Source organism: Piliocolobus tephrosceles, chromosome X (assembly GCF_002776525.5).
Source record: "Piliocolobus tephrosceles isolate RC106 chromosome X, ASM277652v3, whole genome shotgun sequence".
NCBI lineage: Eukaryota > Metazoa > Chordata > Mammalia > Primates > Cercopithecidae > Piliocolobus > Piliocolobus tephrosceles.
In genome coordinates, this window is record NC_045455.1 from 12712262 (window position 1) to 12722843 (window position 10582).

General features: G+C 40.2%; 1 long non-coding RNA gene across 1 annotated transcript; it reads left to right on the top strand.

Annotated features, from left to right (window-relative positions):
• The first annotated feature begins 736 nt into the window (after positions 1-736).
• Positions 737-5673, top strand: LOC111546600. Its single transcript, XR_002732839.1, has 3 exons — positions 737-915; positions 3995-4125; positions 5584-5673. It is a non-coding gene; the product is annotated as an uncharacterized LOC111546600 (long non-coding RNA).
• The last annotated feature ends 4909 nt before the right edge of the window (positions 5674-10582 follow it).

Here is a 10582-nt window from a genome sequence, read left to right on the forward strand (position 1 = left end):
ATGTCCACAGATCTGGACTCTTAAGTCTCTGATGGATTGGAGGAATTGGGCCTCTCTAGAAGAAGCCGGCTGCTCCTGGAAATCCTACACCAGGTGGGCTGGCAACAGGATTAGTTGGTTCTCAGGAGCTACCCTGAGTGCTGGAAATAATATTAGCTCCAGACGGATGGGGGCCTTTCTGGATGGAATCCTTCACAGCTTGTCTTAACTGTGACTCCAGGGGAATACATGGAAAAATGGCATCATGGATTCTAAAATAACTCCAAGTCAGATCATTGTATATACTTTCTGTTTCCTTTACACAACCCTCACTCACTTCTCAACCCACAGAGATATGATTTCTGCTCACTCCATTTCACCAAAACAGCCCTTGCCAAGTTCTCTAGTGGTCTCCATATTACTTGAGCCAACAGACCTTTTTCAGCCCTCATCTTCCCCAACAACTCAGCCCCACTGGCCACACCCTTCTTGGTGAAATACTTTCTTCCTTTGGATTTCTATAGTGATGTCACCCTCTCCTAACTGTGCTCCTGCCTCTAGCGACTCATTGGCTCTACGTCTCAGATCCTCGTTTACATAGCCTTTAAGTGTTGGGGTGCCTTAATGCTTGATGGTAGGCCCTCTACTCTTCTCAATAACCTTTCTCTGAGGCATCTCAATCAGATCTGTGGCCTCGACTGCTTAATATAACAGAGGCATGTAATGAGTGCTGCAGGAGTGTTCAGTCGAGTACTTCACTATGGCATGTGAAAAGTAGCTTGATTTGGGGTCACTGTTATTCAGTGGAAAATGTAACCTTGGGACAGATAATGCAGCCCACATTTGAACTCTGAAAGACCATTCGCTGGATTGAAAGACCGATAGGTACCAATAATTGCTGTTTATCCTTCATCAAAATTACCATTATTCTACAAGGTAAGCGCGTGTCTATACATTACAAGCCCTGTATGTATTGCCTATGCATTAACTATGTATTAGCATTTCCTACATTCTATCCATTCCCTTTATTCAAAATATTACACCTACCTTTTACTCAGCAGTCCACCAGGCTTTCCCATCCTCAGTAGCGTTTATTGATTGCCTTCAGGATCTATAGTAATGTTTAAAGCACTGTAATCCATCTCTATCCTCAAAGATCTTGATGGAGTATTACAATAACCCTATCACTTATTGTTGTCAGCTTTTCCATTAGCATCAATTAGAAAGGCATGAAGGGACCATATGTTGATCAATTACTTTATCAAGGGAACACGTATGGAAGAATCACTTGCAAATGATTGACAATCATTATTGCATGTAACTAAAAAGAGTATGTTTTATTTTTATTTTATTTTATTAATTTTTTTTTTTTTTTTTTTTTTTTTTGAGGCAGAGTCTCACTGTGTTGCCCAGGATGGAGTATAGTGGCACAATCTCGGCTCACTTCAACCTCTGCCTCCTGGGTTCAAGAGATTCTCCTGCCTCAGCCTCCCAAGTAGCTGGGATTACAGCTGTACACCACAACGTCCAGCTAACTCTTTTTTTATTTGTAGAGACGGGGTTTTGCCATGTTGGCCAGGCTGGTCTCGAACTCCTGACCTCAGGTGATCCACCTGCCCCGGCCTCCCAAATTGCTGGGATTACAGGTGTGAGCCACTGCACCAGGCCTGTTTTACTTTTTTTAAAAATCCACAATATAGCCAACTGTCTTGTATACACAAAGCAGTGATCTGCGGTGCATCTCATGGCAACCATGCTGTTCAGCCTACTGATATTCTTTAATGAATTGCCTGCTTTGTTGACATCTGCACTCTGCAATTCCAGAATTATCATACATTTCCCTCATAGCCCACCTCCTCATTTCCATTAATTTTACATACTGTCTGCAGAGATAATCCGCTGTAAAGGAGGTAACACTCACCTTGGAATCAGAAGTCCTGGGTCCAAGGTCTGACTTGTAATTCACTGGGTCATGCAAAAATCTCATTTTCTTCATCTCTATATCTGCCTGAATAACCCTACAGTCTCTCTACACCTCTCAAAATAGGCAGGTGGTAAGAGTTATTACTTATTAGAAGAAGCTTGAGAAATCCAAATATTTCACCATCATCCTTGATCAATGGAAGGTTTAAGAGAGACAGAGTCATCTATTCTCAGTAGCATGGACTGCAGGGAACTGCCTCACAGAAGACCCTGTTGATTTATTACGTTAATTTATTCCAGTTTGTGTGCAGAGTATTAGACATGCCTAGCTTCAGGTCTCAACCTGAAGTCATGTTTCATCCAACTAGATCTTCAGAATTATCCTATGAGATAAGCAGCGCAGGTGGTATTGTTTTGATTTTGCAAATGAGGAGAGGTTCAAAGTTTAGCAAACTGAACAAGATCACACAGCTAGAAAATGGACAAACCAAGGCTCCATTTTTCAAGCTTTCTAATCCCTAGTTCTTCACCTTCCAACACCTCTACCCAGAAGGGAGAAAGCAGTTCTTAAGTCCCTTTTCAGTGCAAAGAATGACAATTTAATAACCCGAGAGAGTTAACGCACCTTCCAAAAGATTCATTTCTCTCCTGTTCACAAAGAGTCAGGCAGAAATTGATTTAGAACAATCAGGAGAAGACTCAGTAAGCTTCATCTACACAATAAAAATAATACACTTAGCATTCTCATATAACTTCACATTTTGTAGTTATTGATAATAAACAATTAAAAATTTATCTCATAGATAACCAGGTGGCTAGTATAATTATTTTACAACACAAAACACTTAGACGGGCTTCCTTTTCATTGGGTAGGGATGATTTAAAAATCAATTTAACAATGCCACTTTAAATGTACAGAGTTTCAAGCCTCGTTGTGGTGGGATACATCCTGGAAATTTTGGGCATTTAATTTACAATAAGCCTCAATAAATTGCCCTCATGAGATGTCTCTCATGACCAGAGGTCATACATACAGGCTGAAGCTTAGTTGTAAACAGACTTCACCATACATTCTAGCCATTTCCAGCTTGAGACACAGGAACCTCCTCTTATCATAACCAAATGCTGACAAGTCCCTTTGACCTAGAAAGTGACATACAGTGAAATGGACCCCAGTTTAAATTCTTCTCAAGTTTTCAGGGAGAGAAAGCAATTCCAAAGCAGCCCATTAGAGGTATTTGTCTGCATGCGTAAGACATTAGGCAGCCTGACATGACGTGATGTTTGCAAAGGGAAGGATGAGTTTGAGGCAAGAGGATTTTGTATATGCGAAGTGGTACAGGCCAAAAGAGCCACACATGTAACTTCTTTACATACAGCTTGCCAGGTCTTTGCTTGGCTGCAACTAGCTGATTTTTTATGAATGTTAAGTTCATGGGCAAATGAATAGACGATTCAAACCTACCTTTTTAATTACAAAATGCTTTTTCCTCCCCCACAATCAGACTTCTACTCATTTCAGCACCGAAAAAAAAAATGTAATCATCGTAATTCCTAGTAGCTTGCTTCTGTTTCCGCTTCAATAGATGCCCCGTAGATGGGAAGTCACATAACAGCTCCATGTCCCATCAAGTTGCTTCCACCCGAAAACAGCTGCAATGCTTATCTAATTAAACCCCAGCACCAAACTGTGAGCTTCTGCATCAATCATTAATATTGTATTTTGGATCATTTCGAATTCTGACTGGGGTAGGTGGCTCCCCACACACTGGTCTCTGAAGGAGATTTTTCAAATAATCTTTAAGTGGCATTGAAAAAATAAAACAAGCTGCCTGCTGTTTGAGGAAAGCTCTACCATCCTGCTGCACCCTGATTAGCTGTTAACACTAATTGAGAGATGAATATTGCTTATTCCAAAAATGCTAAAGATGGGTTTTTTTAATTATGAAAAGGAAAACGCAGTTCTCCTCACCTCAAAAATGTATCTGTGGCTCCTCGCCCAAATTCTAAACAGCACCAAAAGAATGGTGTTTTCTGGGCCTCTGGTCTACAGTTTGCAGAGTGATTATCCCGAGTCACTTCTTTTCTCTAGGTGGCCCTCCAGAGTTAGTGAACCGTGACCTCCACGTGGGATTTGCACATGCGAGCCCTGCATCTGGAATGCAGCAACACTCTTCACAGAACACTGATGGCCCAGAAATATTCATGGAAATCTCTGTCCTGGTCAGGCACATGTTGATGTACTTAGGCTTAAGCTCATAAACCGAGAGGAACAGTTTCCTACATCCCTCTTCTAATGACTAAAGCCAACGGCCTGAGCCAAATGGGACAATTTAGAAAAAGAGAGACTGGCGAAAACCAAATGAATGTCTGCTTCCTTCTAGCATTCTAGGAAAAATACCAAGCGGCTGTGCCAAAGTGCACTGCTTGTCTTTGTTAGGAAAATACACTCAGAATCAGGGGTATCAGTCAGTCCCAGGTTCAGGAAAGATGTATGCAAAAGGGACTCCCTGATGAGGAAAAATCGACTACAAAAACACAGCATGCACCCAGCTCAGCATAAACACAGCTTAAAAATCACAAGGAACTAGGAAGAATTGTAGAATCCTGAGGTACTCATTCTTGTTCCCATAAGCTGGGATTGGCTGAGACTTAGCCAGGATACCACCTGGCATTCAGCCACATCAGCTAAAGAGATGAGGAACCTGAGAGGAAACAAATGTGAGGAAGAGGATGATTCAAGAGGACCAGAAATACAAGGAAAGGACAGAGGCCCTAGGATGTTCACTGCAGAGAAGACAGGCTGAAAGATTTAGGAACCAGTTGAAAGCCAACATGCTGGAGCCTCCCGAAGGGTGGAGTCAGGGATCTCTCCTGCTATTATTGTATCAGCAGCCTCAAGGCTACACTCAGACCTGAAATTTGTGATATATTTATACACAGTTGATAGAGTCCTGCCCATGCTACTTTCCTACTATCTCTGTGTTTCCTAGAACCAAGGTACACCCCTCCCCATGGCTCTCCCACTGCCATCACACTCTAAGCATATGTCCAGTCCTAGGGAGCTATAAGACCTTGAGTGTATTGGTGAAACTCTCCAAGTCTCATTTTCCTCATCTGTAAAATGAATATATTTGGAATACATTTATTCCAAATATAAACTATTTGGAATATATTGATTCTACTAAAAAATTGACATTTTTAGTACTTCCTACATATCAAGTTAAATGTGTAAATGTGGGGTTTTTTTTGTTTTGTTTTCTTGTCTTGTTTTTTGTGGGTTTTTTTTGTTTTGTTTTGTTTTTTTGTTTTGTTTTGTTTTGTTTGAGACAGAGTCTTACTCTTTCACCCAGGCTGGAGTGCAGTGGCGCAATCTCGGTTCACTTCAACCTCCATCTCCTGGGTTTAAACAATTCTCCTGCCTCAACCTCCCAAGTAGCTGAGATTACAGGCACACACTACCACACCTGGCTAATTTTTGTATTTTACTAGAGAAGAGGTTTCACCGTGTTGGCCAGGCTGGTCTTGAACTCTTGACCTCAAGTGATTCACCCCCCCTCAGTTTCCCAAAGTGCTGGGATTACAGGCATGAGCCACTGCGCCCAGTCAAGTGTGTTTTGATATATTAGTATTATTCTTGTCCTACAGCACAATGTGGAAAATGTTATTTCCATTACGCAGATGAGAAAATGCAGGCCACAAAACTTCCCCAACACTCCCAAAGTCATCCAGCAAGAAGTACCAGAATCAAAATCTTCTTATCGTTGCCAAAAAAAAAAAAAGAAAGAAAGAAAGAAAGGAAACATAAATAAAAGTGGAACAATAAGAATAATAAAAAAGAGTGAGGGAGACAGAGAGAATATGGAGGCACAAGAAGAAGAAGAAACCTAAATCTAATTTATCTCACTTTGAATAAAGGACAATTTGTAAAATTTAGCAGTAAAGACTGTAATATGCTTGAAATTTAATAGACTTGGGAGATGTAATAAGAACAGCCTTTTTTGCAAGTGTTTATTTTCTAATAAACAGGAATCAGGAAATTTGCCTCTGGGCAGTTTTTCCCCACAACTAGTAATTGAAAATGTGAAGTTAGCAAACAATTCCTTTACAGCACACATTGCTCTTTTATTCAATTGTTCATGAAACAGAAACATCTATTGATTCCCGTCTATGTGCCAGGCATTGTGCACTCCATTTGCCAGGCATGCAGTTTAGAGCCAGCCAGTCTGGTATCTGAGCTTTAAAGGCCAAGAATCAAGTGTTTATGTCTGGCATGTTGTAATTAATTAAACCATTTTTATGCAATAATTGCAGGGTCTCAGAATACAATGCATTTGGTGACGAGCTCACTGGATTCAAAGAGACGTTGCTGTGGGATTTCTGCAAGACCGGAGTCTTAGAGGAGACGGTGCCCAAGTCTAACTTGTTCACTCTTGGAATGCCGGGCACCAAACATGGTGCCTGGTCCACTGCAGACAGTTGGTTCTTCCCACGTGCCATGCATTTGACTCTCTTAGGGAACTCCTTTAAAACAGAGATATCAAGCACCCGCTCCTCCCCAGAAGATGCTCATCCTGTTGGTGGAAACAGGACCATGATGACATTTGTTTGTATTCTCCATGGGTGAATTTTTTTTTTTTTTTTTTTTTTTTTGAGATTGAGTCTCACTCTGTTGCCAGGCTGGAGTGCAGTGGCATGATCTTGGCTCACTGAAACCTCTGCTTCCCAGTTCAAGTCATTCTCCTTCCTCAGCCTCCTGGGTGGCTGGGACTACAGGCACGCACCACCATGCCCAGCTAAGTTTCACCATGTTGGCCAGGATGGCCTTGATCTCTTGACCTTATGATCCGCCCACGTCACCCTCCCAAAGTGCTGGGATTACAGGCGTGAGCCACCACCCCTGGCTATACATACCCAGTGACAAGAACCACTCAATGTGAGCTTTATGCATATTTTTCAATGTATAAAAAAGTAAATCAGGCCAGGTATGGTGGTTCACACCTGTAATCCCAGAACTTTGGAAGGCCAAGGAGAAGACTGCTTGAGCCCAGGAGTTCTAGGCTGCAGTGAGCTATGATCTTGCTGCTGCACTCCAGCCTGGGTGACAGAGTGAGATCCTATCTATTAGAACAAACAAACAAGAGTGAACTAGCATTATTAAAGTAGGTAGATACTATACTTTTTAAAACCATGTGGCACCCTAATGGGTATAAATTCTAAAGCAAGAAAGGGATAGGAGGAAGTGTTGGATTAACATTATGTGCAGGGGCAATATATACTATAATAGGATAAAAATCTTACTAGAAGAGGGAAGGAACATGGAATCTCTTAGGGTGACCATGAGGACCTTTTTTAACACCTAAAATAAAAGTTTAAAATAACATTTTTTTGGCTATGATTAAAAAGTCAAAAAAAAAAAAAAAGCAAACAAACAGATGCTGACAACGTTGTGGAGAAAAAGTAATGATTATGTGCTGTTGGAGGCAGGGGTGTAAATTAGTTCAACCATCGTGGAAGACAGTGTGGCGATTCCTCAAAGACCTAAGGACAGAAATATCATTCGACCCAGCAATCCCATTACCAGCTATCTACTGAAAGGAATAGAAATGATTCTATTATAAAGACACATGCATGTGTATGTTCACTGCAGCACTGTTCACAATAGCAAAGACATGGAATCAACCTAAATGCCCATCAATGGTAGGCTGGATAAAGAAAACATGGTACATACACACCATGGAAGACTATGCAGCCACAAAAAAAGAATGAGGTCATGTCATTTGCAGGGACATGGATAGAGCTAGAGGCAACTATTCCTCACAAACTAATGCAGTAACAGAAAACCAAACACTTCATGTTCTCACTCATAAGTGGGATTTAAATGCTGAGAACACATGGACACATAGAGAGGAACAACACACACTGGGGCCTATTAGAGGGTGGAGGGTGGGAAGAGGGAGAGGATCAGGAAAAATAACCAATGGGTACTAGGCTTACTACCTGGGTGATGAAATAATCTGTACAACAAACCGCCATGACACAAGTTGACCTGTGTAACAAACCTGCACATGTACCCCTGAGCTTAAAACTCAAAACATTTCTTAGACCCCTATAGTACAGGTAGCATTTATATTTATTTTCTTTGTATTAATAAACATACCTCTAAGAATTTGATAATGCCTTTAATTAATTTGACTTATATTAATCTTAAGTGTCTACTTACATTTTTAAAATACTAACTCATACACGTACAAGACATTATTTATTCAGCCTACAGATACTGCTTAGTAGGCACGTGGACTCAAGAAGAAACTCATGATGCACATGGTCTGCATGTCACGAACCACAGACATAGACCATCTAACTAGTAGTAAGACTAAAAGGAAATTTTTCAACATGAGGAAGAGGCAAAATTAGACTCTTTAGTGGTAAGGAACATTTTAAATTTCTGTGTAGTGGCGAAATAATTCACCAGGACCAAATGCAAAAATGTGTGGTGTTCTCTTATAAGTTACCATTTTATAGAATAAGTAATTTTAGCATGCCTAAGGAAAAGAAATAAATTCGATAAGATTTGGAGCAATAAAAACAGGATGTATAGAATAACTGAGGTAGAACAACTTTGCAATATTTATATAAGATTTTCTCAGAACAGGATTAAACTTAACATGATAATATCTGAAGAGACAAGGCCAGGGAGAGAAAATCCGTTTGATTATTCCATTTTGGGAAGTGATTAGGGAAGTACGATCAAATGCATAGCTAAAAAAGGCAAAAAAACATAAATCCCATAAGCCAAAAGACCTTTTTTTAAAAAAACTTATTGATAAATGTACACCCAACATCAAGATCAAAAAGAGGTTCTTAACTAGAAATCATTTGTTATTAACAGGCAAAGTAAAAGAGGCTGTTATATAGAAAACAGAAAAAGCATCTTTTATCATTGGATGGATAAGCTGCTGATACTTGAAAGTCACATAAGACCAAAATGTAAAAACAGCAACAAATGTTGCTGGACTTCCTTCTTTTCCAGGTTTTGCAACTTAGCCCTCAGTTGTTCTCAGGAAATTACATTTCTCTAAAATAAATATAGTGATAAGATTAAGATTCAACAACACCCAAGGCTCTCATATTACTATTACATCTTTCTTTGTGCACGCCTCACAATATTATTGGCCATTTAAAATGGATTCTCTTTTAAGGGGGCATAGCTAACATTCTGCAATATCTGCCTGTTTATATGGACTCCAAAAATCCCAAGCAATCAGACTCGTCCTCATTTTCTATTCAGCAACATTCCCCAAGTCTTTTTCTCTGAATGTTGGTGAAGATGTTCCTCAAAAAAGAGGAGAGGAGGGACTATGATTTGGATAATTCGTATCTTGAAGATTCTCAGAAATCCTACCTGGAAAACATCTGTTTAGCCTTGTTCGTCCCATTATTTCTCACTTTTACTTGACCTCAGAGGCCCTTTATCATGTAACATTGGTTAAAATTCCACAGAAACAGCCTTCCAGGCACATACTTTGGACAGTCTAACTCTTTATGACGCTGAGACACTCTGAAATTGACTGCTCTGGTCCACCAATAGATGCTGAACTTCGACATTGCTCAGGAACTGGTCGAGCTGCTGGGGATATTGCGGTGAACAAGATGAGCACAGTCCCAGGTCCCCCCTGGAGCGCACTTTCCAGCATATGACGGAGTAAATGCACCTGATGGTTTCAGGAAAGTCTGAGAATAGTGATTTGAATGGGAGCAGGATGTCCCTTTAGACAGGATGGGCATGGAAGGCTTCTTCCCGAGGTGATGTTTGAGACCGGATCCTGATTCTGTTCACTCTCGTTTTAATACTAAATAGACTTTTCCAGTTGTTTGAAAATCACTGATTGAAAAGTAGTAATGCAAGATTTGTGTTTTAGCAATTTTCTGTTAATAAAAAAGTCAATTAAACAACGCTCATTCCCCATCCATCCCATTTAAATAGGCATGCATTGCATGCAGGTTAAAAACGTGTGTCTGCTGGGATCTCACACTCAGTTCTCAGAGCAAGTGCACAGCGAACATCTCCGAGTCACAGCGTAAGTGGTAAAACAGTGTTTCTCACACAGCCCAGAAGTTCATCCACACGGAAGGCACTGAAACAATTCCCCCTTTTTACTCTTCTCTAAACAGGACACACACACATAATTGGACACCAGGAAACTCATGTATGGCACACTGACAATGAATAGTTGTCTTAGTCACTTATAATTAAGGAGAGTGATAATGCTGGGAATTTAACTTTCGTGGTACTTAACTCTGAAATACTTTTCACTAGCTCAATCCCTGCTGATTGCTTATTAAAATGACTCCTGAAACTCCCAGGAAAACAACATGGAAGGCTGAGTAAATGCTTTTGTATTGTGAAGATACTCTTTAATGAAATACTTCTTCCCCACAGCAACAGACCTACTCTATAATCCAGGAAAATGGTTTTAATAAATGCTTCTGATAATAATCTTCATAATGATCATTGTGTTATTGGTTAAAATGGTAGTGCATAAATAAAACCTCCTTCAAAAAGGTTCTAAAAGACAAAGTACCAATTCAAAAGAAGGTGGTGGTGGTTGTTTTTAATTCCAACATGCTTCTGGGAGATCCACTTAAACATTTGCCATAACAGTGGAAAATCTTTAAG